Below are 27,212 nucleotides of genomic sequence, written 5' to 3'. Positions count from 1 at the left end.
AAAGAAAATACCTACAGAATAATAATCCAATGTCATATTGTACAAATCTAGGGCAAAGTATGGCCAAAAGAAATATTTACATGGAAGAATAAGATTACATGTTCCGGAACAGTTTCTTGGTTGTGTCTTACGAGTATATTGTTTCACAACACGTGGTCTTTTCAACGCTTTAAGTGCAATAATCCAATTGTTCCTAATGAGAAGGTATCTTTTGCTTCGTCAGCGACACTCCCCATATACATCTTGATCAAAACAAATAGTAATATAAAATTCATTGTGAAGTTAAACCCTTCCCTTAACATTATTCATAAAACTGATCAGTGTTTGTTGTCACGTGCTCGAGGGCTAATGCCTTGGTCAACCTGGAAGCTACTAAAATATCACAAAGAAATTTGTAAACTTAACAATTATGTTTATAAATTAACAGTTATAAACACTCAACATGACAGTATAAACATACCATAAGGTATAAATCTCACAATACAGTGGAACAGGGGTACAGTGGTACAGTCGGAATTCCTCACACAATAAACACTTCATATTATCAAGGAATTACATTATTGCCTTCAAATGACTAAAACATTCCTTTTCAGAACAATTTATACCATTATGATATTCATAACTAAATTTCACTGGAAAAATCAATTGAAATATGAATCAATCAGTACTATTTTATGATAATTCAAAGTTCAGTTTATTATAGATCACTGCAGTCATTACAGGCTCCAAATAATCACAAAGTACCCCATTACATCAAATCAGCTGATAATGTAAACAATACAACAGTTCGGCAAAGTCGCTACTTCCGTTACACTTGAACTATGTTCATGACTCAACATAAACAGTTCACAGTTCGGCATTTACATCACATTGGTACTGTACAATATAACACTGATCTAGTGGGATGACAGGGCCCAATGTGCTCTCCACAACACCTGTCTTAAGCGTTGGTATGCGTCGACATCGGTCCTGAAGTTGTCCAGCCGTCTAAGCCCCTTCTCTACTTTACATGTCGTTGAACTATATAACACAAAACAAAACAAATTCTCAATACTAACGTATTTTGACGCGACATAGATAACATTGGCAGAGTCCGTAGATAAAGCGGTAACCTAATATCTATCCGTAATAATCACTTGAATTACAAATAATCTTCTGACAAACCTTGCCTAGCTTTAAAAACCCTTTCCGAGTTCTAAAAATTACCCCTATGACCATTTCATAGAAGCAACATTGCGTAAAAACTGTGTCAATACACATTCAATAGATTTCTTATCGTTACATTTGCACCGCTGTTTTACTAAGTTAAATTTTCGAAAATATGGAATGACAACCTGCAAATTTACTCCCAATGAACAATACAAGGTTTATAGATTTGGACTCACCCCTGAGAATGTCCTGAACCTCCTTCTTTCTAGTCATTTATGACAACGATTTTGCCAAATCTGGCCGTCCGGTCTCGCCATATCTTTTCTATGTGCTTCATCCGCGAAGCGTAAGGTGTGCTCCGATTGGCTAATCTTTCAATAACTGACCAATCAACGATAAGTAAACAAGCCCTGTTGAATTACATTGAACCTCAAAGCATACCGTAATATTCCTAATAATATGACTCTAGAACAACCAGTCTGGTCATGGATTACTGTAAATAACCTAATTACTAGAAAACTAGACCTATATAACTTAACACTTAAGAAAATGAACACTTCATTACAAAACTGTCACTTCTTCGTGACAAAGAATGAGAAAAAACTCGGTATTTTATCAAATTAGACATGTAGATTAATTTGCCGGAGATCTAAGACCACACAGAACATTTCGGCTTAGAAACCTAATAAGTGACTATGTATATGAAACAGTACAGATGGACGTTACATCATATTAAATACCACATTTCACTTTCCGAAACCTTATTGACTAATACACATCTTGTCATACATTTTGTATGGTGTGGTAAACAATACATAAACAATACAGGATGGACTTCACTCGGTAAAGCATAAACTCCAGATTGTATACACAAATAGCAATGTGAACGTATTGGTGAATATATCTTCTTCAAGATTCTTCATTAACAGCGTTTGAGAAAGTTTACAAACATCCTTGTCCGAATGAGAATAACGACCAGAAAGCCGCCATATTAGAGTCAATTTTAGCTGATACAACATGCAAGCGTAATTGACGGGTCTAGTGCAATTGAATATAATCTATTTGTATGCACTCAACACTTCTCTTCACTTGATATAGGATATGAGTTTATTATACAAGACACTGCTAGCATTAAATCTGGTGATAAATTCATTGTGGCAGCTTTCTTCTTGCTATGTATAACAAGAAATTTGTTATGAAGCATCTTTAGCTGAAGAGATCTTACTGTTGTATAAACGATGCATTTGATCATCATTGGGCAGAGGGGACAGGCCTAAAAGGATAAATAGGTACAAAAAATTGCTTTTCAGTTAGTTTTGATGAAGCAATTTTAGCTAACTAAACCAGGTGAGCTATACAGGTCATATTGACGTTTTGTTTTTAATTAATGTTCTTTTTCTGTATATGTAGCATCTCAACTTGACTCATCATAGCTTCAATGAGATAGTCTGTGTGCTTCACTCGGTAAAACAGAACTTGCTATAAATATTTTGGAACAAACATAGTTTAGCTTTTTTACAATATTTAACAGCTTTAAATAGTGATATTTTCTGTTCTCAGTTATATTTAATTAAATGTGTTGAAACAAACAATAAATATAAGCAAATAAACAAATATTCCAAATAAAGCAGTGGCGTAGCAAATGTTTTTTAAGAGTGTATGCTTTCAAGAGGAAGCCCAGGGGTAAAGCTCCAATGGGTGTGTATGTGGTGGGGGTGGGGGGAGAGCCCCCTGAAGCCGTCGGGTTTCTAATTTCAATGCTTTCGATATGCACTTTATTTCAAAATTCTCAGTGGGGACTAAATAGGGTCGGCAACATGCAATATGTACGTAAGCAATGTTTCATACCAATTAATGTCAAAAATAACAGAACCAATACTTGTATTTACATTTATTGTCGTCATACGAATTTTCAAAAACTTCAATTTTGTCGAGTCTTACAATTACCGTGACAAGATACAAGAACCTTTATTTAACGTCGTGTTTACAACAATATAACTTTAGTTCAGTAGAGCTATTCTTACGACGAAAGCTAGATTCATTTTTATTATGGAAAAAAATATTATCCGTTCCTTGAATTCACCTTACATGACAGTATTACTCCCTTTCCGTTTATGTGGGTCCGGTCGGCAGGAGTGGTGAGTGATTGGGGCCGAGGGTTTGGTGTACTAATTTAGTGATTCATCGATGGAAAGCTAATCATGTTTTGAGTTCTTCTACCTTTTCCAAGTTTTATTTCCCCTTGTTGAAGAAAAAAATATTTCCGAGCATTGCATCCGCATTACAGTGCATGGATATATTTGCTACGCGATTTTCATGCTAATAGTTATTTTTTGCATTTAACTTAAACTGAGTCTGTGCGAATCGCAAAGAATTGGTTTTAGAGACATACAAATAACAGTATATTAGGTATTGTTTAATAAAATCATCAACTTGTTTACCTGACTGGAAAATTGAATTTGTTAGCAGTATCCCACTTTGTCGCCAAAAGAGAACGACGAACACTGTCATCCTTCAGTTCGTTTTCTGACATGACGTTGATATCAGAATAAGGAGGTTTATACTCGGAAGGCTGAGAGTTGTCTTGAGATGTGTCACTAGACATCATTTCAGAAAGGCTGGTCTTCTTGTTTTCACTTCCTAAATTGTCTTGTGATACCACAGATCCACATGTCCGGTTTACGTTAAAAAGTTCGGTAATTTTACGCTGTGCCCTTTTTTAAGTTAAGCGGGTACAAACTATATAACCCGGAAATAGAATTGTTACAACAATAACCAGAACCAAATATATTGAAGGGCTAAATATTCCGTATCGTAATGTATATATATAGATATACTGCATACGGCCGGAAAAGAAAAAATGATAGTTTGATGCTATATATATATATATTTGTTTTTTCGTACTTTTATTTCAAACTTTTATCTTAACGTAAAAATAAAAGTAAGAAAAAATTTCTCAAGCGAATTTGAGTGTATGCTCAAGCATACAAGCATACATTATTGCTACGCCACTGTAAAGGAAGGAAAAGGAAATTTAATAAATTGCAAAGTAAGTATACAGCAACGGAAATAGATATGATTATGTTTGTTTTCTATTTGAAAAAAAATACATGCGTGTTACGAATACAAATATATCCATCTTTCCAAGACTGATCTAGTTTCCACATCAACCGAGTTGCATCTACATTTATATTCAGACGGCGTTTAAAGGTTCTATCCTTTGTTCATATCATATCATTGTTTTATAACCAGAACAAAACCATTAAGACATTTAGTTGTAATATTTTTATTGCCGAAGTTGCATAGAATTTTAGTTGCAATTGAGATTATGTTGACTTTCTAAACTACTCTGTTATAATAAAAGACCCGGTGTCCATAAGTAAACTTTTCCTATGTCAGTACGTCATGGCGGAAATAAGCAATTTTCAGTACATTCATAACTGCAGTCCATTTGCAATTAAAGGGAAGCAACTCCTACATAAATTGAAAACGGTTATACTCTTGGTCCAACTGATATCCAATTTGAGATGGTTTTTTTTCTGGTCCTTGTGATACTCTTGGTCCTAGTGATCGGAGATGGCTTTCTTCTGGTCTTGGTGATACTCTTATTACAAGTGATTTCCGATCTGAGATGGTTTCCTTTTGGTCCTTGTGATAATCTTGGTCCCAGTGATCTCCGACCTGAGATGGTTTCCTAATAGTTCTTGTTGATACACTTAGTCCCAATTTTCTCCGATCGTAGGTGGTTGTGTTCTGGTCCTGGTGACACTCATGGTTCAAGTGATTTCCAATCTGAGATGATTTCCTTCTGGTCCTGGTGATACATTTGGTCCAAGTTATCTCCTGTGAGATGCTTTCCTCCTGGTGTGGGTGATACTCTTGGTCCAAGTGATCTCCGATCTGAGATGGTTTCCCTCTGGTTACGGTTATTCTCCAGGTGCCTGGTGTTCTCTAGAGTTGTTAAGATGATGTTTCTGACATGGTCTGGAAATTTTGAAAAATTCTCATCTTTACGAAATTGATCTCACGATCTTAATGAACTTGTGCAAAAATATTGGAATCATATTTAATAGATTAATGAAATGTAAGCAGTATACTTATGATCGAAAAAAGAGCCTCAAGGATTCACAAATGTACGATACATTTAACTGTGGGAACGATCATCTCTAAAGGTAGAGATCAAAACACCAACGATTGGATATTTTGAATCCAAACCATTCAAAAATAATTCAGTGATATCATTTATATTAAATATTTGTAACAAATACATTTTATTAACGTATTATTTCGTCTATGCACTACAATGTGTTTGTTGAAAGACAATAAAATGACACTGGTACGCTATGTATACATGTGCATCATCTCTTCACGGATCTCACAAACACAAAAATATAACAAAAACTTATCTGGACAACCTACTTTTATCCATGAATATGAGCTTCCATTCCCTTGTTACTTGACAGATGTTCGGCAAAATATGTCTGAATAGTTACTCTATTCGATGTTCGCTGTATGTCCATAAAAATCACTGCATGATAACATCAGAAGCAAATGTATACCGAAATATTTAACCTCGTTTTAGGATGTCTGTCAATAGCAAGGGCTATGTAAACATACCTTTTTTGTATCTTGACAACATGGTAATTATAGATCTCATCAACTGTCGAAAACCCTACACCGAGTATGATAACAGTACAACAGTTATAATCTATAGCCAAAATGGCGTTAGTATTTAGAAAGCAGAAAAGATCTACACCTTAAGATTTTCATGAATCAGATGTGAATCTTCCGGTTATTATATACATTGAAGAAGGGTTCAAGGGAAACAATAACGTAGAAACTATTGCAGCAGCACAGGTATAAATGAAAAAACTCATACTTTTGTTTTTCTAATGACCTACAGCAGTACTCTATATCTAGTAAAAAAGGTCTGATATGAGGAAGTTATATACATGTGCTTCAAATTACTGAATTTAGGTGAGGTGTATCATTATTGTGTATAATACGTAAATAGAGTAAAAATCTCATATATGACCATGTTTATCATTTAATCATATTGTAAAAGACTGATACGATATTTCAGATTTGCCGATATTCTCAATCTATGTCAAATCTGTATGTGACGTCACAAGGCATATGACGTCACGTCATAAAGTTTTTATGTCAAGATGTTGGGTCGTATTTCGTTTTTACGTATGATAAAACTCCATCATAATTTTATATGGAAATATTTGTTTTTGAATAAGACAAATTATCTTGTCGAATATCATTATAATATAATGCAGGAAATGTGTTATCCACCAGAAATCATAAATTGACATACTGTGCTATTTAGACTGGCACCATATGTTAACTGGGTTAAATATCTGATCTGTACAAGAACAAATAGTTCACGAGGTTTTCATGAATTTCTTTTTCTTTTTTCTTTTCTTGTAAATGTGAAATCTGCAAATATGGATCAAAGACAGCTGTTAAAATAATCATGTACTTTATTTGTCGGTGTCCAAGTTCATAGTCAAAGACATTTGTATTATATACAAATGTCTTTTTTAATACACAATACATCTCAATAACAAAAGACATTATAATTAATAATGATATACAGATACAGTAGGCATCCTATCAATACATAGTTACAATCATATAAAATTGAACTACATTATTAAGGCTTATGTTAAGGAAAATGTATTGTGTTACATTCTTATGACATAGTTACAGTTGTGAAAATAAGGCGGGAAATTAGCAACTAATACCTAATGCTTAGCAGTGAGAAGTAAACACAACCTGGGAATATAGTTCGTCATACAAATGTACCAGCTGTTTAGCTCTCTAAAAGTTTGAATTGAAACTGGTGATTAAAACAGAATATATAACATGTTCGCTGACTAAGACTACTGCAACATAAAAGTTATTTACATAAAAAGGGAAAATAATCATGAGCAATCATAGGCTTGACTCAGTATTGAGTTTGACATGTAGCTTACTGGGCCCTCTTTTATTTCTGATTTATGTAAATGACATGCGGATAAGTATAGACATTTCCTGTAAACTACTTCTGTATGCTGAGACAGTGCAATTATTTTTTCACATCACTGTCCCAAAACAATCTCTTCAAAATTATCCTTAGTTTTGGAATCATGTCATGATTGGCTTGTTGACAACAAACTATCATTACATTTAGGTAAAACAGAAAGTATTTTATTTGGACCACAGAGAAAATTAGGACAAGTACCTGAGGATGATTTCAAAATTTCATGTAACGGTCAAAACATTGTTTCGCAATCTTCAGTAAAATACCTCGGTGTTACGATAGATAAATTTCTATCTGGAGAGGAAATTGTCTCCAACATTATCCACAAAATCAACCAAAGACTTAAATTTTTGTACAGAAATAGTAAATGTCTATCTCTAAACTCTCGAAAAACTTTATGTTCTGCTCTGATTCAGTGTCACTTTTATTATGCGTGCACCTCATGGTATGAAGGAATTACTAAGAAACTCAAAGGTATACTCCAGACTACCCAAAACAAAATGGTTCGCTTTATTCTTAACCTTGATAACAGAACAAGGATCACTGTCACTGAATTAGAAAAACTAGGCATGCTAAATGTAGAACGAAGGGTCCGTCAACTTCGCCTCAACCATACTTTTAACATCTATAATGGTAAATGTCCACAATATTTATATGAACTTTTCTCTCTAAACAAAAACTGTTGTGGTACTAGATCTGGAACAATGAACTTCTCAATAAAAAACATTAAAAGCATAGAAAGTTCTTCCTTTTCTACTTCGGCCGCAAAAGATTGGAATTCCCTTCCAGAAAATATTAAAAATTCTAAAAATAAATATCATTTTAAAAACAAAGTAAAACAATTTCTGATGCTACAATCAAAAGGTGAATTTGACAACCCCTTCGTCTACTATTGAGCTCAACCTCCACTTCTTTGCGTCTGGTTGAACGGGTAGTGATGTTATATTATTGTTCATATTATGTTATATTATTGATCATGTTATATTATTATGTAATACCTCTTCAAATCCCATCCTTTTTCATAAATGCCCTGAAATGTGCCAAAACAGTTTATTCACTTTCAGTATTTGTTTTCATATCTTCTATGTAAATGTAATTTTCTTTCAAATGTAGTGCTCTGTTTCATTTATAGTTTATGAAAATTAAATAAAGAAAATTAATTCAATCTCATTTCCATGGCATTACATCCCAACCGGAAGGATTACACCTTAAATGGACCCCATTGGAAATAAGCCTATTTTATAGGCTTTATGGGTAATCCAAGGCCAAAGGCATTTTCATCTGGTTTTATCAAATTTCTCTCTTTTTTATTGATATTTCTAAATTTTCAACTATTTTACTTAGAAGATTTGCAAGCACAGTGTAATTTAATTTTGCGATACTAGTTTAAACTATGATATTTTAAGGTATGTGAAATTCTTCTGTGATACCTTATATTTTATAATTAATAATTTTAAGAAATCCACAATAATTTATTACTGATTCTAATTGTTATCGAATTGCTTATGTAATATTTGTAATGTGTAATTTTATTATGCCTTTGACTGAATTAACAATAAATAAATAAATAAATAGACATTCACTTGTTTACATTAGCAAAGCCTACTTTCGGTTTACGGGGATTACTTCCGGTTTGTGTTGGTCACTTCCGGTCAGCAACATATGGCCTAAGACCACAATTAATTTCACTATATATTTCATTGTAACATTAAAATTCATAACTAAGTCCCAAAGTTTCATCTGCAAATTTCCATTTCACCTAGCCAAGATCAACATCTGAGAAGCAAAATGTAAAAGTTTCAACCCACCATGTTGGGCATTTTCTGGAGATATACCTCCATGTGTGTCACCAACGTCAATTATATACATCCAGGTCAGGGGTAAAGGTGAAAACAGGACTTTTTACACCAGATCCTGCAGCACAAAATACATGTTCAATATGAATGATTTACACACTGACAGTTAGATTATCATCTCTATAACACATCTACATCAAATTTATAGGCAAAAATCCAATTCAAAGAGGCATATTATTTTTTTCCCTAACATACATACATTTTTTAGGGACTTCATTCGTGGGTACTGAACCCGGATGTATTTAATTGTGGTCTTAGTCCTATTATAGGACACTTTTTTTTCTTAAATTTAAAAAAAAATATTTTCATCAACTGTGTGCTATTTCAAACATTTTGGCGTAAACAGAATCAGCATAGGTCAAACAAAACAGGAGTTATGAAGAATTGAAAAACCCCTCTCAGACTGAGATTTTAACTCAGCTTTACATACACTTTGCTGTACATATCACAGACACCAAGTGTCAGGAAAAATGAAACAGATTTTGAAATTATCAAGATATTTCAGTTCTGTGAATTGGTATATAAACTTGAATAATTCCTACATATACCTATACAAAAAAGTTTTTCAATTTCAAATTACAACTTCATTTTTTTTTCGTAGAATTTTAATTTTTTTTTTAAAATTACCAAATTTTAATATTAACTGATCATTTAATCTGCTTTAAAGCATTTTTCAGCTTTGATTTGGACATAAAATAATCAATAGATAACAGTAAAGACTTGCAGTAAACAATCACAATGAATGACACCCACTGGACTAACTAACAGCCACATGTATACATACACAGACTATCCATGCCAAAGGCAGGGGAGGGGGTGTTCTCTTTGGGCCTTTCTGTTTACTTATGGGTCTCTCCCTGTTTCTGAAACACCTTTGATGTTATATTATCAAACAGGCAATGATGTGTATATCAAAATGACCAATCAAATGGTCAGCTTCAGTTTGATTTTTGTATTCTTAATACATCTGACTACTTCTGACTGACCACTGCTGACCACTACTGACCATTACCAATATGAAGGGAGACAGAAAGAGAAGGAACAATTATTTCAAGCCTGCAAATGTTCCAAAGAATAAGGGCCAGGCATTTAAAGATGAAGATCCTGAATTACCTGTCACCAGAGAAGAGAGACCAGCTCTGACCAGAAGACTGACCACCCAGGAATTTCAGCTGATCACCAAGCCTAGTCCTGATGGCCTTTCCCTAGCAACAGACACTGGAGACAGACCATGTCCAACACGGATACTACGGCCAGCAACTGTTACAGCTGAAGAATCCAACTCTGAGCCTGTAATAGATGGAAACCGGATCAGACATAGTGTTGATGGTGAAAATGTGGAACGACATCATCAGACTTCATGCTGGACAACCTAACACTACATCATGCATGGTACCAGAGTTTGAACTGGACACAGAGCGGAAAAGGGCTCTGGGATGGAGTTGTGCTGTCCGATGTAATAAATGCCAGTACAGATCTCCACTGTATAAACTATATAGAGAGGCAGACACGGATAAGCCCGGACCAAAGCTAGCCCTTGTAAACAAGTACCTGCCTTCAGCTTTGTGTGGCCAGGCTATTAGCACCAAAGGAGCCAGGTTACTTCTCGGACACCTGAATATACCTGCAGGAGCCAAGAGTGGAGTGCAGCGACAGGCAAATCAAGTGTCCAAGGACATTACTGCCCTCAACAAAAAGGACATGTCCGAGAAGACCCGACTGGTGGTTGAGGCCAACACCCTGAGAGGAGATGATTCCCTGAGCACCATCGGACTAGCTGTGGATGGGCGGTACAACAGCACATCATTTGGAAGTGCTAAGAAGCCAGGGATGAATGCCTCACAGGGGTTAAGTCTGGGTATCGAGACATCTACCCCTAAGAAGTGGATACTTGGACGTGCCCTCCACAACAAACTTTGCTGGACAGGTGCTTGGCTGAGAGGGAAAGGATATGATGTCACCTGTCCTGGTGGTCATCCTGACTGCACAGCCAACACTGACCGATATGACGGCTTGTCCGAGTATGCCATGGGAAAGGACATTGGGGATCAACTAGCTAGACAAGGCGTGCTAATAAAATATACAACCACAGATGGAGATGGAACTGGAGCCCAAGGCCTGGAGGAAGCCATGAGAGCCTTACATCCCATGTGGAAAGTGGAGAGACTGGCTGACCCAACCCACCTTGGCAGAGCACAGTTCCGGAAATGTAACAGTGCTAAGTGGAGCGAGTCAATGTTTCCTGGTCGTACCAGACTGATGAGGTCTCATGCTCAGAAGGTATTTTCTCAAGACTTGAAAGCCCGGAGCAGTTTGATTTTCAAGGAATTGATGAAAATTCACTCCAGAAACATTGAGACTATCACGACTCGTTTACCTGCAGTGTTAGATGCTACTGTATCCTACTACACAGGTGACTGCTCTAAGTGCAAGCAGCATTCCGTGGTGTGCTCTGGTGGTGACAGTGACAACTGGTGGGTGCGATCAATGTTCCCCGAGTTCAAACCAGATCCATCATCTTTGAATGACATCGGAGGACGAGATGTTGGTGTTGGAGCTTCTGAAAATGAAACTCAGCACTGATGTTATTCGATCTATGAGACTCAGCACATCTACACAGAAGAATGAGGGTTGTCACAGAAGCCTGAATGTGTGCTTATCAAAACATCAGAATTTTGGAAGAAATGCTGAGGGGAAGTTAGACAATGCCATTCTGACCCTAAACAACACTGCAGGGAAAGCCATTCAAAAGAAGGTTGAACACTTTGGTGGTACTCTGAGTAGGGAGGTCAAACATAAACTTGATCAACTCAGCTCAGAGGAAATATATCAACGCCAGCACCAATACAAACCTGCTGTCAAGAAAAGAAGTATGTTGTTGTTAGCAGAACAGCACAAGCAGCATGCAAAAAGGTCCAGGTCCGCTCAGAAGTCTGACTACAGGAGAGGTCAGCTAGATCCCAACATCCATCTATGTAGGGAAGACAACTGACCTCAGGACCACCTGTATTGAGAAGAAGAGGTGACAACAAATTTATTAGAGACATGTCAACAATCAGAAAAAAAACCCCAAAATAACGTAACAACAACAGCAACAACAACAACAAAATATATGACTACCTAATGAGGGAACCTCCACGTGGTGGTAGTCGGACAATGTTGTATACATCAGTGTACAATAGCTAATACCCTCAAATCAATAAAAACTTAATTAAATTTTCAAATCCAACATGCAGTCACTGAACCCTAAATGACCATAACACACATTTGAATTTAAACAGTATCGCCTATTATTATTTATAAAATGAGGTTCTGAACTTATGTGCTCTACATTTACACATAAACTATTATGACAGAGATGGGAACAGTCCAGATCACTTGACAATTCTAAATTTTCAGAAAAACAAATAAAAGCAAGTCTGTGTGCATGTTTCTTTTTCTATTTTAAATCACTGGGGTCCTTAAATGACAGAATTCCATATTTTCCTGTCCTTGTTACAGTACCAATCCAAATCCTACACAAGCCATTATCTGGGCTAACCACAGAATTTTCTAAGATCTTGTACTTGTATAATTTGAAAAAATCCTCCATCTTAACTTTTAAAAATCAGGCGTAGGAATACACAATAACACAAATATGCTAATTTGATGTTATTTATAGATGTCCTGATCACTCCAGAAAATAAAGTTTAAAAATTTAAAAAATTTTTTTTTTTTTTTTAATTTATAATTTTATTCAGGTTTTTTCACAAGACACAAGCACATGACAAAGATACAATATAAATATCTAGTGAGACATCTCGCAGAAAACACTCGTGATCATTCTATTGTTCAAAAATGCCAAATGTATACTCTCTGAAAGAAACATACATACATATATGTTACATACATACATACATACATACATACATACACACACACACACACACACACACACACACACACACACACACACACACACACACACACACACACACACACACACACACACACACACACACATGCGCGCACAAACCCTACCACCCATACATGTACACATTCACACACACACACATACATTACATACCGGTACATACAAAAAATAAGTTAGACTCATGTGATGTGCTTCAAAAAAAAGCCGAAAGAAAGAAGAAGTATGGACAGACAGGCAATACATAAGCAGACAGACGGACACAGACAGACAGACAGACAGACAGACACACAGACAGACACACACACAGACAGACAGACACTAAGACAGACAGACAATAAGACAGACAGACAATAAGACAGACGGACAGACAATAAGACAGACAAACAGACAATAAGACAGACAGACCTTCTTTGGAAGAAACAGAAAACGAATTGTGGTCATAATAAAATTTACTATATTTAAGTTTCGTTCGTGCCAGCTGCTCATGCTTATGTGACAATTGTTTAAATGATGTATACATATTTGCACTATAGTTGTAATACAGGTATAAATGAAAAATTATATAGATAGAATCTGTTTCCACTTTACCCATCCTCTATTAAAATTGGTGAGAAAAGCACCACCTTTTTTTGTTGCTATATATTTTTTCACATTATAATGGTCTTTAATAGAGTTGATGAGAGAATTTATGTTTAATGTGGTGTCAAGACACCTAGTTTTATAAATGTAATGTTTTATGATAATATTTACTTCATTATCTATTTTGCTGAATTCATTTTGATGCGGCCAAATGCCAAATATAACAGATTGTTTATTGATAGTGAAAGGAATTAAAAGAGCATCTAAAACTACTTCTAGGTTCTGAAATAAGTCTTGAACCTTAGGACATTCCCAGAAAATGTGAGATATTGTTTCAGACTCTATTTTACAGAAAGTACACATTGGGCTTACAGCTAGCTTTGCCTTGAATAGTAATGAATTAGTTGTCAGAATTTTATGTAATATCCGATACTGAAACCACTGGAGTTTCGAGTCCTTAACTATTTTAAAAGGTAGTGAAAAAATGTTTGCCCAATCCCCAATATCAAAATCAAAGTCATTTGCCCATTTTTTTTCTACCTGTTGGAATTTCATCATTTTTAGACAAAAGTTGATATAGATATTTTGTTCCCTTTGTGTTACTGAAAAATGGTTCTATGTTAATGGGAATGGACGGGTGTAAAAGTTGTGTATCTGGGTCTATCGGTGTACAGCTAGTTATATAAAATTTAGCAGAGTTTACAAGGCCTTGAAAATGGAGGAAATTTGTAGTTAAACCATAAGTCCTTAAGAAATCAGGATAGGAATAGAAAGTAACTGGACTAGTATTTTCCAGTATGTCATTTATTACTCTAACACCCTTGGAATACCAGTTATTGTAAAAAATAGACTTACCACCTATAGTTATATTAGGATTATACCACAATGGGGATTTTAGTATAGAGAGTTGTCTGCCCTTTAGTGAGTCAGAATTCAATAATCTTTCCCAAGCCTTCAGGACATCACACCAAAAAGTATTTTTGCAGGATTTCTGACATTTCTGTAAGTAATCATTGCCACAATTCATAATGTAATCCATATTAATAATATTCTTAAGTATGATTTGCCATTTTCTGGATTGTGAACTAAGGAAGAATCTTTTTAACCATCCTAGTTTTAAAGCATCTATAAAAGAAATAATATTAATCATTTTTAGACCCCCCTCAAAGTAATCTTTAGTTATGACATTTCTTTTTACTTTGTCTATTTTACCATTCCATAAGAAATTGTATAGAATTTTATTCAACTTTTTAAGGAAAGCACAGCTTGGATTAGGAAGTGATATGAAGAGGTGATTAAACTGTGATATTAGTAGTGATTTAATAACATGTATTTTACCAATAGGTGTAAGTTTTCTCCTATTCCATGATTTTATTAAAGACTTAAGTTTTACCAATTTCTTGTCATAATTCAATCTAGCTATTTCATGTAAATTTACACTAAAATCCAAACCCAAGAGTGTAAATTTATCCCTGCCCCATTGTAAACCTAGTTCTGGTAAAAAAGTGTCAGTACTGTATTTTTTACTACCTATCCATATTACCTGAGTTTTGTGTACATTAATTTTTAATCCAGAGATATCAGCAAAAATATTTAATTCGAGGATTGAATTTTGTAAAGATTTTTCTGACCCATCAAGTATTAATGAGGTGTCGTCTGCATATTGAGAGAGAAGGATAGGAAAATTGTTTACATTTACACCAGTTATGTCATTATTATTTCTTAACCTTATAGCTAATATTTCAGCACACAGGATAAAGATATACGGGGAGACAGGGTCCCCTTGACGGCAGCCGCGCTTTACCTTGAAAAAAGAAGAGAGATTTCCACCTTGAATTATAGCAGAATTGGCATTATAATGAAATGTTTTTATCCACTTTTTAATACTGTCTCCAAAACCGAAAAAAGAAAGAGTTTTATCTATAAATTTCCATGAAACAGAGTCAAAGGCTTTTTGAAAGTCAACCATAAGAAGCATCCCAGGAATATCATTAAGTTCAGTATAATTCATAATATCGTATATGATTCTAGTATTTTCCCCAATATAACGTCCTTCCAAAAACCCAGTTTGATCATTATTTACAAGTTTTCCTAAAACTGCTTTTAGCCTACCAGCAATAACTCCAGCTGCAATTTTATACACAATGTTTAAAAGAGATATTGGTGGCCAATTCTGAATAAAATGTCTTGGTTTACTACCTTTAGGAATGCAAGTGATAATACCCTGTTTTTATTATTATGGTAACCAAAATTTAAGGATCTTACTATAAAAGTGCCAAGCTGTTTCCAAAAGCATTTAAAAAACTCTGTCGTAAAACCATCTGAGCCTGGACTTTTATTATTTTTCATTTGACATAAAAAAAATTTAATTTAATTAAAATTTTAATTATAATTGAAGTGATAAATTAAAAATTAATTCACTACCTAATCAGTCTTACAATATAGAACAACCATGCCAATTTGTATGAGAATCGGTCAAAAAATGTGGGTATGAGAAATAAAAACACGGATTTTTAGCCATGTCATTAAGGACTAAGACCACAATTAATTTCACTATATATTTCATTGTAACATTAAAATTCATAACTAAGTCCCAAAGTTTCATCTGCAAATTTCCATTTCACCTAGCCAAGATCAACATCTGAGAAGCAAAATGTAAAAGTTTCAACCCACCATGTTGGGCATTTTCTGGAGATATACCTCCATGTGTGTCACCAACGTCAATGATATACATCCGGGTCAGGGGTAAAGGTGAAAACAGGACTTTTTACACCGGATCATGCAGCACAAAATACATGTTCAATATGAATGATTTACACACTGACAGTTAGATTATCATCTCTATAACACATCTACATCAATATGCATACATTTTTTAGGGACTTCATTCGTACTGAACCCGGAAGTATTTAATTGTAGTCTTAGTCCATATAATCCGACACAATACCAGATTAACAATGAATAATGTGCTTATAAGATAAATTGCCTATGCTCAGATTAATAGATATATAAACTATAGTCAAAAGTGCAATAAAATAATGTTTAAACGTTATTTTCTATGTGACAGAAAATCAATTGTATCCACACAATAATTATATATAAAAGAATATATACATACAGTTAACAGCAATTAACATAAATATCAAAATGATCAATTAGCAACAATGATAAATCAGTTATGAAGATTATATAGGCTAATTGCAGCATAACACAATATATATATATATTGACAAATAGCAGTTATTGAACACAACATCATATGATACATATTATTAATTTTTGTAAAACAAGTATAAAGGGAAAAACTTTGATACGATAGAATGTCATAATGTTTGGATACATGCCACAATTCTGTGTGCCTGCCTGGCATAAATAATGACTAATAAGGTAAATTATACCTTGTTAACAAAATTCCTTTTGAAACAAGTCAATTTGTATCCACACAATAATTATATATAAAAGAATATATACATACAGTTAACAGCAATTAACATACAATACAAAATGATTAGTTTGCATTTTCTGAATTTACACTAGTTCTTCAGATTCCTATAGGCTAATTGCAGCATAACACAATAACATATATATATAGACAACATGTCACAAATTGAACACAACATCATATGATACATATTATTAAGATAAAACAAGTATAAACTGAAAAACTTTGCGAATACGAGAGAATGTCCATCAAAAGTAAAAATACAGAGAAATCTCTTATTGAAGAATGAAAAGTTTCTAACTGGAATAATGGATCAAAGACAGCTGTTAAGATAATCGTGTACTTTATTTGTTGGTGTCCAAGTTCATAGTGAAGACTTGGGCATCGGTACAGATAATCTAAACAGGCTGTCCGGGGCAATCTGCATTTTGATTGGCTAATTAGCTGTCCACCTTTGTCTTGATTGGCTAAAGGTTACCGGACTCTAGTGCGGGTTTAGGACAAAGAAACAACTTTGTGGACAGGCTGACCGCCTGGCTTATCAGACAGAAAGTTTTATTGCGGTCACCTTAGTGTCAGAATCATGCCGTGAAACATTGGCTGAACTTGCTCTCCGCCGGTGAGACATTGATTGTTCATGGTTTAATTGTAGATCAGTAGAAGATACTTTCTCAATGACCTATCGGAATTAGATTATAAATTACTTGAGGATAAACTGTAAGGTCACAGCAAATAGAGTCGGTCCTGGTGTGGCCGTGGAAGGAGTAACTTGTTAAGCTCGATACTCAGGCCATACCTGTTATCATTGTTGTAACTTGTGCTAATACTCAGGCCATACCTGTTATCATTGTTGTTACTTGTGCTAATACTCAGGCCATACCTGTTATCATTGTTGTTACTTGTGCTAATACTCAGGCCATACCTGTTATCATTGTTGTTACTTGTGCTAATACTCAGACTATATCTGTTATCATTGTTGTTACTTGTGCTAATACTCAGGCCATACCTGTTATCATTGTTGTTACTTGTGCTAATACTCAGGCCATACATGTTATCATTGTTGTTACTTGTGCTAATACTCAGGCCATACCTGTTATCATTGTTGTTACTTGTGCTAATACTCAGGCCATACATGTTATCATTGTTGTTACTTGTGCTAATACTCAGGCTATACCTGTTATCATTGTTGTTACTTGTGCTAATACCCAACATTTGTGAAAATTAAGAAAATGTATAGAAAATACATTTATATGAAAATTGAGAGATTTTCACCATGAAAAATACATCCAGTAATTACCGACATTTCTACACAATCCTAATTCAAACTCCAAATCGTGATAGCTATAACATTTCTATTGGTCAGTATTGACCCCGCACCCCAAGTCTTAGAAGAACGGAATAGCTGAATGGTGCAGTTGTATTAATTATTTGACTTTATTAAATCTGATACTAAATTGGTATTGAAAAGTATTATTCACTTGTTTGTTTATTTTACATAGCATAAAAAGTATAGGTTTATGGAAATATGATTTTTTTTTCTCTTCTGTTTGTAGTATTTCTTCATTCATGCGGTATACAAACAGAGGAGGGTGATAACAAGAGGTCATGTCCCGGCTGTGTGTACTGACAAATGCCTTCTCAGTATTCCTGTTGCATACCCAATTAAATTCAGACGTGTGGAGAGTAGACTTGATGGTAGAGTTACTTCCCCTTTCCCTTTTTGTATTTGTCGTGGTTCTTTAAGTTATTTGAATACTTTCTCATTCTCGTTTTTTTTTGTTTTCCACCTTTGCCTGCCGTTCAATCTCTCTCTCTCCTTCTGGGATGTGGTATAACATTATAGGATTTGCAAAAATGTGATTGTTAACCTTATGTATATTTTAGATTTTTAGTTTTTTTTTCATTCAGAATTGGGAGTACATAAAGTATGCATGAATTTTACTTAAGGCAGATTTCATTCCATTAGTTATATATGCAGATGATTTATCACATCGACAGCTCACTTAGAAATCAAACATCATGATATCGGGATTACCTAGACTGTATGACCTTATGACCTTTAGAAATGCTGCAACCGATGGATTTTGACTTTTAAAACGAACTTTACTGACACCAACCCTTTAGAACAACAACAATGCAAAAGTAAATTTTGAAAATTCTAGTTGTCCATCATTCACGTATCTGAAATTATCTTAATTCCTCAATTTGAAGATAATGACCATCCGATCAACAATTACAGTTACATAATTACTGAAGGGTATGTAGATAAATAAGCCGGTATACCTTGATGCTAATTTCACTTTTCGTTTCCCACAGTTGGATCCGAGGAATTTATGTAGTCCCTTCTCCGGAAGTATGATCCACCATTCCAAGTACAAATGTCTCGGACGGATGGACGCAGTCTGGGTGTAGGACCAGTCTCCACGACTACATCGAATATTTCAAATCTCCTTGTGATTGGAAAATACAAGGAAATATATCTTCTTGGCAACCTCTTGAACCAAGGTGACGTATGATTTAGTCAATAGAAGCCTGCAAATTACAAAAACACGCCAACTGAGAGCTACATGTATATAGGATATAAGACAAAACTTTGACATAGGATAATTATATGATTGGGATAATAATAGTCTTTATTTTTTACTTGATAACAGAATGAGTCAAAGACTCATCTACCTTCTGGTCAAGTATACATAAAATGTACAATAATTACAAAATGTACATAAAACAGAGAAACATTTAAGAAAACAGGAAAAAAGTGCATCAGTTAAAGAATCCACAGAAAATTAAGAGGAGTCCATAAAAAAACTTTTTGGCACTTTGTTTAAAAGATAAAAGTGATGATGCGTTTCTCACGGAATCTGGTAAAATATTCCAGGTATATGGTTCCTGATAGGTAAAAGATTTCTTATACAATGCAGTCTTAAAAGCAGGAAGATAAAATAAAGTATTAGATGATGACCTAGTAAATCTGGACTGGACATCAGAAGTATATATAAAATTGTACAGATACTGGGGAGCCAGACCATGTAAAACCTTGTACATTAAAACTGATTGGTTGTACATCACTCGCTTTGTAAACGGTAACCAGTTCAGCTTCTTATACATGTCAGTGGAGGGAGTATTGAAATCACACTTCAAGATAATCCTAGCAGCTCTTTTCTGGAGTTTTTCTAGCTTGGCTATATTATTATGTGAAGTATTGCCCCAGATATTTACATAATAGTTAAAGTGTGGATTTACAAAACAGTTAAAGTATGTTAAACAGGAAGACTGGCTAAGGAACGAACACTCTCAAACGTTTCATTTGAAAAATGTAAAAAGACAGTTTTTTGTACACATTGTTAAATTGGGTATTCCAAGACAAACAAGCATCTACAGTGACACCGAGAAGTTTTTCTGTTTTTACATTTTCAATCACAGTGTCATTGATCACAATATTTAATTGCCGACTTTGTCTGTTCTTACGTTGGTAAGTGCCAGTCAACATGGATTTTGTTTTCTCAGTTTTGATACACATTTAGCATTTAGGCGGTCACTTATGACATCAATGGATTTATCACTGCACTCAACTAACATGTTAGGTAAATCATAGACGCTTGTGTTATTGACAATACTGGGAACTTCTAACAAGAGACTCATAGGCCCTACCGGTCACTTGAGTTTAATTTTGATTTTAATCAAACGACAAGCACAAACCTATCATAACTGAATTATCCAATATCTAGAAGACATATAAAAGCCTGCATTGTTTGTAGCAAGTGTGAATTTAATGTACATTGCAGAAATTTGAACAAATCCAATTGTTAGGGCCCTGCATTTGAGTTATCAAAACATTGAACTTCCATGACGACGAAATTCCAACCGGTTTTTTATTTCCAACTGAAAATGAATACAAATAAACAAAATTTGACCCCGTGATATTAAGAGTAGGTCAAGGTCATTCACTTGAACAAACGTGGTAGCATGTCAACCTACCATGCAACAGACTCAATTTCAGACAACTGGCCCTTTTGGTTATTGAAAAGACGTTCGAAGATTATAACACGTTGGACTCGTGTAAGCTTGAAAGTCCGTGAAGGTAATTAATTGAAAACAAAAATTGATAGCCCTCCATCTCCCCATGCTACCCTGACTGATCCTGATGCCGTGCTTCGGTCAGCCCATCTGTTAATCAGTTGAAATACCAACATGGCAACATAATCGTAATTCAAACTCTAATTCCATAAAACTAGGGCAAAATATGATCAAAAGAAATATTTTCACGGTGACTCCAGAAAAATTACATAAAGAATAAGAACAGTTGTTGTGGAATAGTAAGCGTTTTCTGCTTCATTGACGACACCCTCTATGTAAACCATGGCCAATCAAAGTAAGTAATGTCAAGCTCTCAAATGAGAACAAGGTATAATCAAAGTACTAAAAGTACTGAGAGGCTAAACGTATTGAAAAATGTTCACAAATAACCGCAAAGCTATATTACTTTCCCCATACTCCTACACTTTGGAATGCAAAAATTACTAAAATAAGAGAACCAGAGGCTATTTTTCTTAATGTTAAGCGATTTCATATTTTCTTTAATTCTTATTTCAAATCTGACGACAATAATGCAAACAAATCAAAATAGGTAAAAAAGAATAACAAACACACAACCATATATTTATCGCCAACAAGCCAAATGATAAATAGCTCTATGATGAAGTTGACTAAATAAAACCTTTGAAATACCCTAGATGTTGCAATTACTATCCTATCAATATGAGGATTTAGCCAATCGAAAGGACTTTATACCTACTTCTTTATTTTGAATGTATTGCAAAGTAATAGTCCTTACTTATTATAATTATATTTGTAGTTGAGGAAAGTAGATAAGGTGTACACAGCATTTCAGATAGATTAAAGTGTAAGTAACTACATTAAATGTATTTACATGCCTGTCTTCCTTGAAGTATCACGGTTAGACTTTTCTTCCAGTAATTATGTCTATAAAGACATAGTTCTTTGAGATTAAACCAGACTTCCATATATATACAAAATTTACAATATTTTCACTATAGCTACTACTATTTCTGATCTCCAATTTGTTTGAAGGAATATTTTCATTTCAAGGAACTTTGATACACATTAACAAACCTTGAGAAATCAGCACAATCAACCTTTATCAAATAAAACTAAAAGACAAAAAATATAAGTTATAACAGAGTCAACATCATGATCAGTACAGTATTAAAAACATATTATTCATAAATCATGAGCACCAAATGTACCTTGCCTACGAAGCGCAAACTTTTTATCTTCAAAAACTTGAAAAAGTGTCATGGCGATGGGTGTGAAAAACATGAAAAGTGTCATATCGGCGGGTGTGCGCGGTGACGTCTACTGAGGTAAAGTTATGTTATATATTAAGTCGATCTTGCCACAACGACAAGGATTAAAACAAAATTGATGTTCTGCTTGTAAGTTTTGTTTGTTCATAAGTGCTGTTAGTTGATAATTCAAACCAAGCCCCCAGACTAGCTTCTTATCAACTCGCACGTACAGTGTTCTGTACGCTTACGTCATGTCGAGAATTCCGTAAAATATATTGTTCAAAATTTATCAATAATTCAAACACACTGTGCTTCTTTTTTGAAATATATAGTAATAGTATTGTTATTTAAAAATAAACTTATTTTGGATGCTTTTAAAATAGCTATTTGAAAGATCGCGGCATTATTCACGCAGAAAATTGCCGCTAGAAGGCTCTAACTCTTTTCGATATTTCAGCCAATGAGAAGGCCAGGATCGGTAATTTTTGTCTGAAAGGCCGTCGCAATAGGCTATGCGTACTGAGTACGTTTAGTCTAAAAACCGGAACCAACACGTAAACCAACCGGTGCATCAAAAACGTCCAGCTTCATGTCATACAAAGGAATAGATTATTTCTCAATAAAATCACTATGGCGACCAAAACACTTCCCCATAATTTTCATCAACCTGCATCTTTTGAACCTTTGTGTTATGAGTTTGTCAGTCAGTTGACGACTTCGCGCACGAAAATCATGATAATGGGAACAGGGCCTTGAACATCGAATCAAGTGTTACATGTAAATACCATAGGTAGGAGAAACAGGGATATTGCTATCCAGAAATGGAGAATTCACAATAGGGAAATTAAATTCTTAACGTTTATCATACAATATTATGAAAATCTGTCCACGTTTGTTTCGTTGTATGAAATAATCGAGATAAGCGGCTGATATAGAAAGTCTGTCGTATCTTTGATTTCCAGTTCTGGCGAATATATACGGACGTAGTTAATCATTTTCTTGTTATTTAAAGACAAGACGTCATCAATTTATGAAAGGGTGAAATTCAATGATTTCCACAAACAGATGGACTGACTTCACTAAAATTTAAACAACAGTTTGATACTTTGAAAAATTCAAGAAAATTGAAATGGATTAATCAGAATAAAATTCATAAATAAAAAGTGCACAATACTGAAATAATGTTCTGAAAAGTGTTAAACACGGCCAATTTAGATCATAGTGAAGACCACTTAATGTGGTGAATTCACATGCACGTACAAAGGAGAATGGGATAATTTAAGAGTAGGAAATTGAATAAAACGGTTACGATTTAACATAATGTAGTAAATCCTCTTTGTTGAGTCGTGTTGATTCTAAATCTTGTCCTGTGGGTGAGACCTTTACTTTTCGTTACACAAGAAATTAAGAGTTGTTTCATAGATTTCATATGTTTTAAATACATAAAATGCAAAATTAAATGGAATTGTAAGAAAACAATGACCACATGGAATGAAAGTTGATGATGACATAGAGATCTATCTGTTAATTAGGGAATGGAGCTCTTTATTACAAACACGTGACAGCCATTCCACTCCATTTGCAACAGGTCAAGGTCAGGTTAGTGGATGGATTTTCAAAAGGAATGGCAGGTCAATTCGCAGTCTACATGGATGAACTGTACGCATTTGCTCTCCAGGAAATTGACCTGCGCGGTAATCATGGGAATAGAGGTAATCCAGCAATATTTGATTAAGCCTTATAACCTTAAAGCAAAAGACATAGTTCCAAATAAAAACGGGGGAAAAACAAACACGTTTCAAGTTCATACTCATTTTATCTAGCAATGAAGAGAATCCATATTTTGGAATTTAACCTTATAAAAATGTTACATACTTGTTTTGTATCAGTATGATCATGCACACGGCTCATTTAATCTCATGGGTGTCCCATTCCTACGTATTATGTTCCATTATAATTAATTTTCAGCGAATGGATAATGTCGATGTAATGAATAAGGTTATATTGTCGTTTTGTTCAGAATATATCTTTAATAACTTGATCTAATGTGGTCCGCAAGGCGTAGTTGTTGTAACCGTTTTTAGAACTTTATGTCATTCAAGAAGGCGGTTTCATATTCGTCCTCAGTAAGTTTTGAATAGACTGACAAAATGATAATAACAAACAGATTCCCGAAAATCTGGAAAATGATATTTAATCTTAACACGTTTGCTAAGTCTCAGATGTGTGAATACCTCGAACCTGATCGTTACTCAGCACTAGAGTGGTCCGAAGTTCCAGTGGTGTCTGCATACAAGCCCAAACTAGACTACAGTAACTCTACTTACAGTCTGGAGACAACGACTGGCAGAACTGAACAAAATACGTCAGTTAGAAGAAATGAAACCTTGAAGAAAACAAGCGGAAGGACATGACGAAATCATCAAGGTCTTCACTCAAGATTACACACCCTTAGATGATATCCGTGACCTTAAGAGACCGGTACGAGATTCGGAATAGCGGAAACCCTTAAAACCAAAAGCTCCACCGGAAGATGATATTCCGCCCGGGGTGCCTCCAAGATATCAAACTGCATTGCCCGTTGCTGCTAAAGGAACAGCGAAATCGAAGAATCATCCATCTGAAAAAAATCTTACGGTAGATGATGACGATATTCATGAAGATGAGATGAAATATTTTACGTCCATTCCGTTTTACGACAAAAATAGAACGGGTATCCAGATGAAATTGTTAAAAGACTAATGAAAGTTTGCGAAAGAAGAAAAGACCCCGAAAAAGATGACAAAATGACGTCATATAACCACATTGAACCGGAAGTGGATTATGAGATGCGTCCTTCCGGACGTCAACCAAAATCATATGTGGAGCTGAGTGATGCACATAATGCAGATATACACCGAAGAAATGTACCTAACGTAACAAATGAAACCCGAAATGATCATGGGGAAAAAGCATTCAATGATGAACTTCGACCCTCAAATGGCCTTTACTCGAATGACCGTGGATGATGTAGTGGAATTACTGAGAAGGCTGAATTTGCTTAAATATGAGACAGTGTTTAGGACCGACATGGTCGACGGATTCATGTTGAGTGATCTTACAGAATCTGATCTCCGTAACAGCTTTGGATTTACAAGCGTTGAATCGAAAAGGTTGATGAACTTTGTATTGCATAGACATTTACCGAAGATGATGTGAGGTGTTGAATTACGTGGATCTTGAAAGTGTTAAAGGGTATACCAATTACTCTTTCATGGGAATACCTTTTAGTTTTTGTTACAAAGATAAAAAATGCTAACAGATATAACTTTAGTGAAAAAGAAACGTTTCATCGTTCACCATCGATATGAACTATTAAAAGTATATATGTAAGTTATGTAAATTACTCTAAATTGTGCTAAATATAAGTCAGGTGTTTCATCATAACGTCTTTGCCGGAATTGATTTATTACTGTCATCTACTGTGAACAATTATGTATTGCCCAGTGGCCAGAGGCATCCTGTCGTTGCTTATCTACTACATATGTTCATGTATAATTCTAGTATAAATACGACTACATTTCTAGCCAGCATGTATTGGTTCTTGAAGGCATGTGAGTGTTCAATCTCTCCATAGCCTACATCTGAATAAACCTACAACACCCGTACAGCGTTTGGTCTTCTTCATCTGCACTCATCACCACACGAAACAAGCTATCATTTTACTGTCGGACACCACTATATTGGGATCACCGGTCTCTCGTTTGGTAAGTAAATTGATTTGTTACTTTTTATTCGTACAAATATTTGAACCTGATTTTTTTTATCTAGACATATATACATACTTGTTTATTTTTTTCTTAATACATAATGGAAGAAAATCAACAAACTCAAACTTCTACAACTTCCTTTAGAGTATCATATCACTGATGGCTCATGGGTCATTACATCTAACATGGAAATACGATTTTCCGTTGTATGTCACGATACAGGCAAAATTTCGCATTTAATTGTTAAACCACCCCTTCAGTTAATACATGTGCCTAGTTCGTGTTCAGCGTCCAGTGAAAATCTTTCATTATCAGCTTCTTTTGAAAAATATTATGGTAATCAACCGCTAAACATTACATTTCCAACACAACAAGTATTAAATATTTCATTAAGTACATTATGGAAGCCATTCCAAAATAAATTTCCAAATTATTGAAGCATTAACATTCCACAAAAGTTACAAGCGATGGAGAAAATACCAGTGAATCAGTGATTCAGGAATTTTCTGCAATTCAACCAATTGAAAGTAATATTTGAAATTATAAACAGTATTTCATTCCTATTCAACGTGTTTAGGTTTCGTTATGGTATTTTTAGTATATTATGCGTATGATTCAAATGTTTCATACGGAAAAAAGACAAAAAATTATTTTACAAAACTTAACGCCAATGACCAAAAAGATCAAAACAAACACCAAGTGAAATATTCAGCCAAGCGGATGTAGCTGAAATACAACCATTACAGCAATTGATGCCACCGATGTCTCCAGCACAGCTCTATACATGGCTGCAGAACATACTTCCACCGCCAAAATTGAAGAGGAACCAGTATCAATCAGTTCATTCAACTTGTTAACATTTTCATCATTTTTTTTAGAATTTCGTCGTATTGTCCTCCCGTCAGAAGATCCACTATTTTAATTGTAATTATTATTATTGTTAGTTTTTTCTACTATTGAGAGTTTTACCTCGCGTGATTTCAACACGGAGTGACCATTGTTGTTATAAACTCTACCATAATGTGTTTGAGACAGAGTTAGTGATGTGGTTTAACACACACAATAATAGATAATTCTCTGTATCTCATACTGTACATATAGCAGAACTCTAGAACATTTCGACGGACAAGAAATCACCGATGAAGTTCAATGCCGGAATTACAGAGGAAGTCTTTGTTTCCTGA

The 27,212-nt window shown here is 34.7% G+C and overlaps 2 long non-coding RNA genes and 1 pseudogene across 3 annotated transcripts; 1 reads left to right on the top strand and 2 right to left on the bottom strand.

The window, feature by feature from the left end:
• Positions 1 to 391: 391 nt before the first annotated feature.
• Positions 392 to 1,899, bottom strand: LOC132544831 (uncharacterized). The gene is made up of 2 exons (XR_009554017.1): positions 1,386 to 1,899; positions 392 to 1,020 (listed from the first exon to the last, which is right to left on the bottom strand). It is a non-coding gene; the product is annotated as an uncharacterized LOC132544831 (long non-coding RNA).
• A 3,969-nt stretch (positions 1,900 to 5,868) lies between these two features.
• Positions 5,869 to 25,477, top strand: LOC132544849 (uncharacterized; annotated as a pseudogene).
• LOC132544811 (uncharacterized) lies at positions 6,755 to 16,234 on the bottom strand. 2 transcript variants are annotated; one of them, XR_009554014.1, is made up of 4 exons: positions 16,202 to 16,234; positions 11,889 to 12,040; positions 10,150 to 10,326; positions 6,755 to 9,094 (listed from the first exon to the last, which is right to left on the bottom strand). It is a non-coding gene; the product is annotated as an uncharacterized LOC132544811 (long non-coding RNA). The 2 variants fall into 2 exon arrangements; XR_009554015.1 differs by lacking the exons at positions 11,889 to 12,040; positions 16,202 to 16,234 and adding an exon at positions 11,414 to 11,521.
• Positions 25,478 to 27,212: the final 1,735 nt, after the last annotated feature.

Source organism: Ylistrum balloti, unplaced genomic scaffold, assembly GCF_031769215.1.
Source record: "Ylistrum balloti isolate Yb309-2 unplaced genomic scaffold, AGI_CSIRO_Ybal_v1 Utg369810, whole genome shotgun sequence".
NCBI classification, from domain to species: Eukaryota; Metazoa; Mollusca; class Bivalvia; order Pectinida; family Pectinidae; genus Ylistrum; species Ylistrum balloti.
The sequence above is the reverse complement of the archived record's forward strand: the minus strand, read 5'-3'. Positions and strand labels throughout refer to the sequence as shown.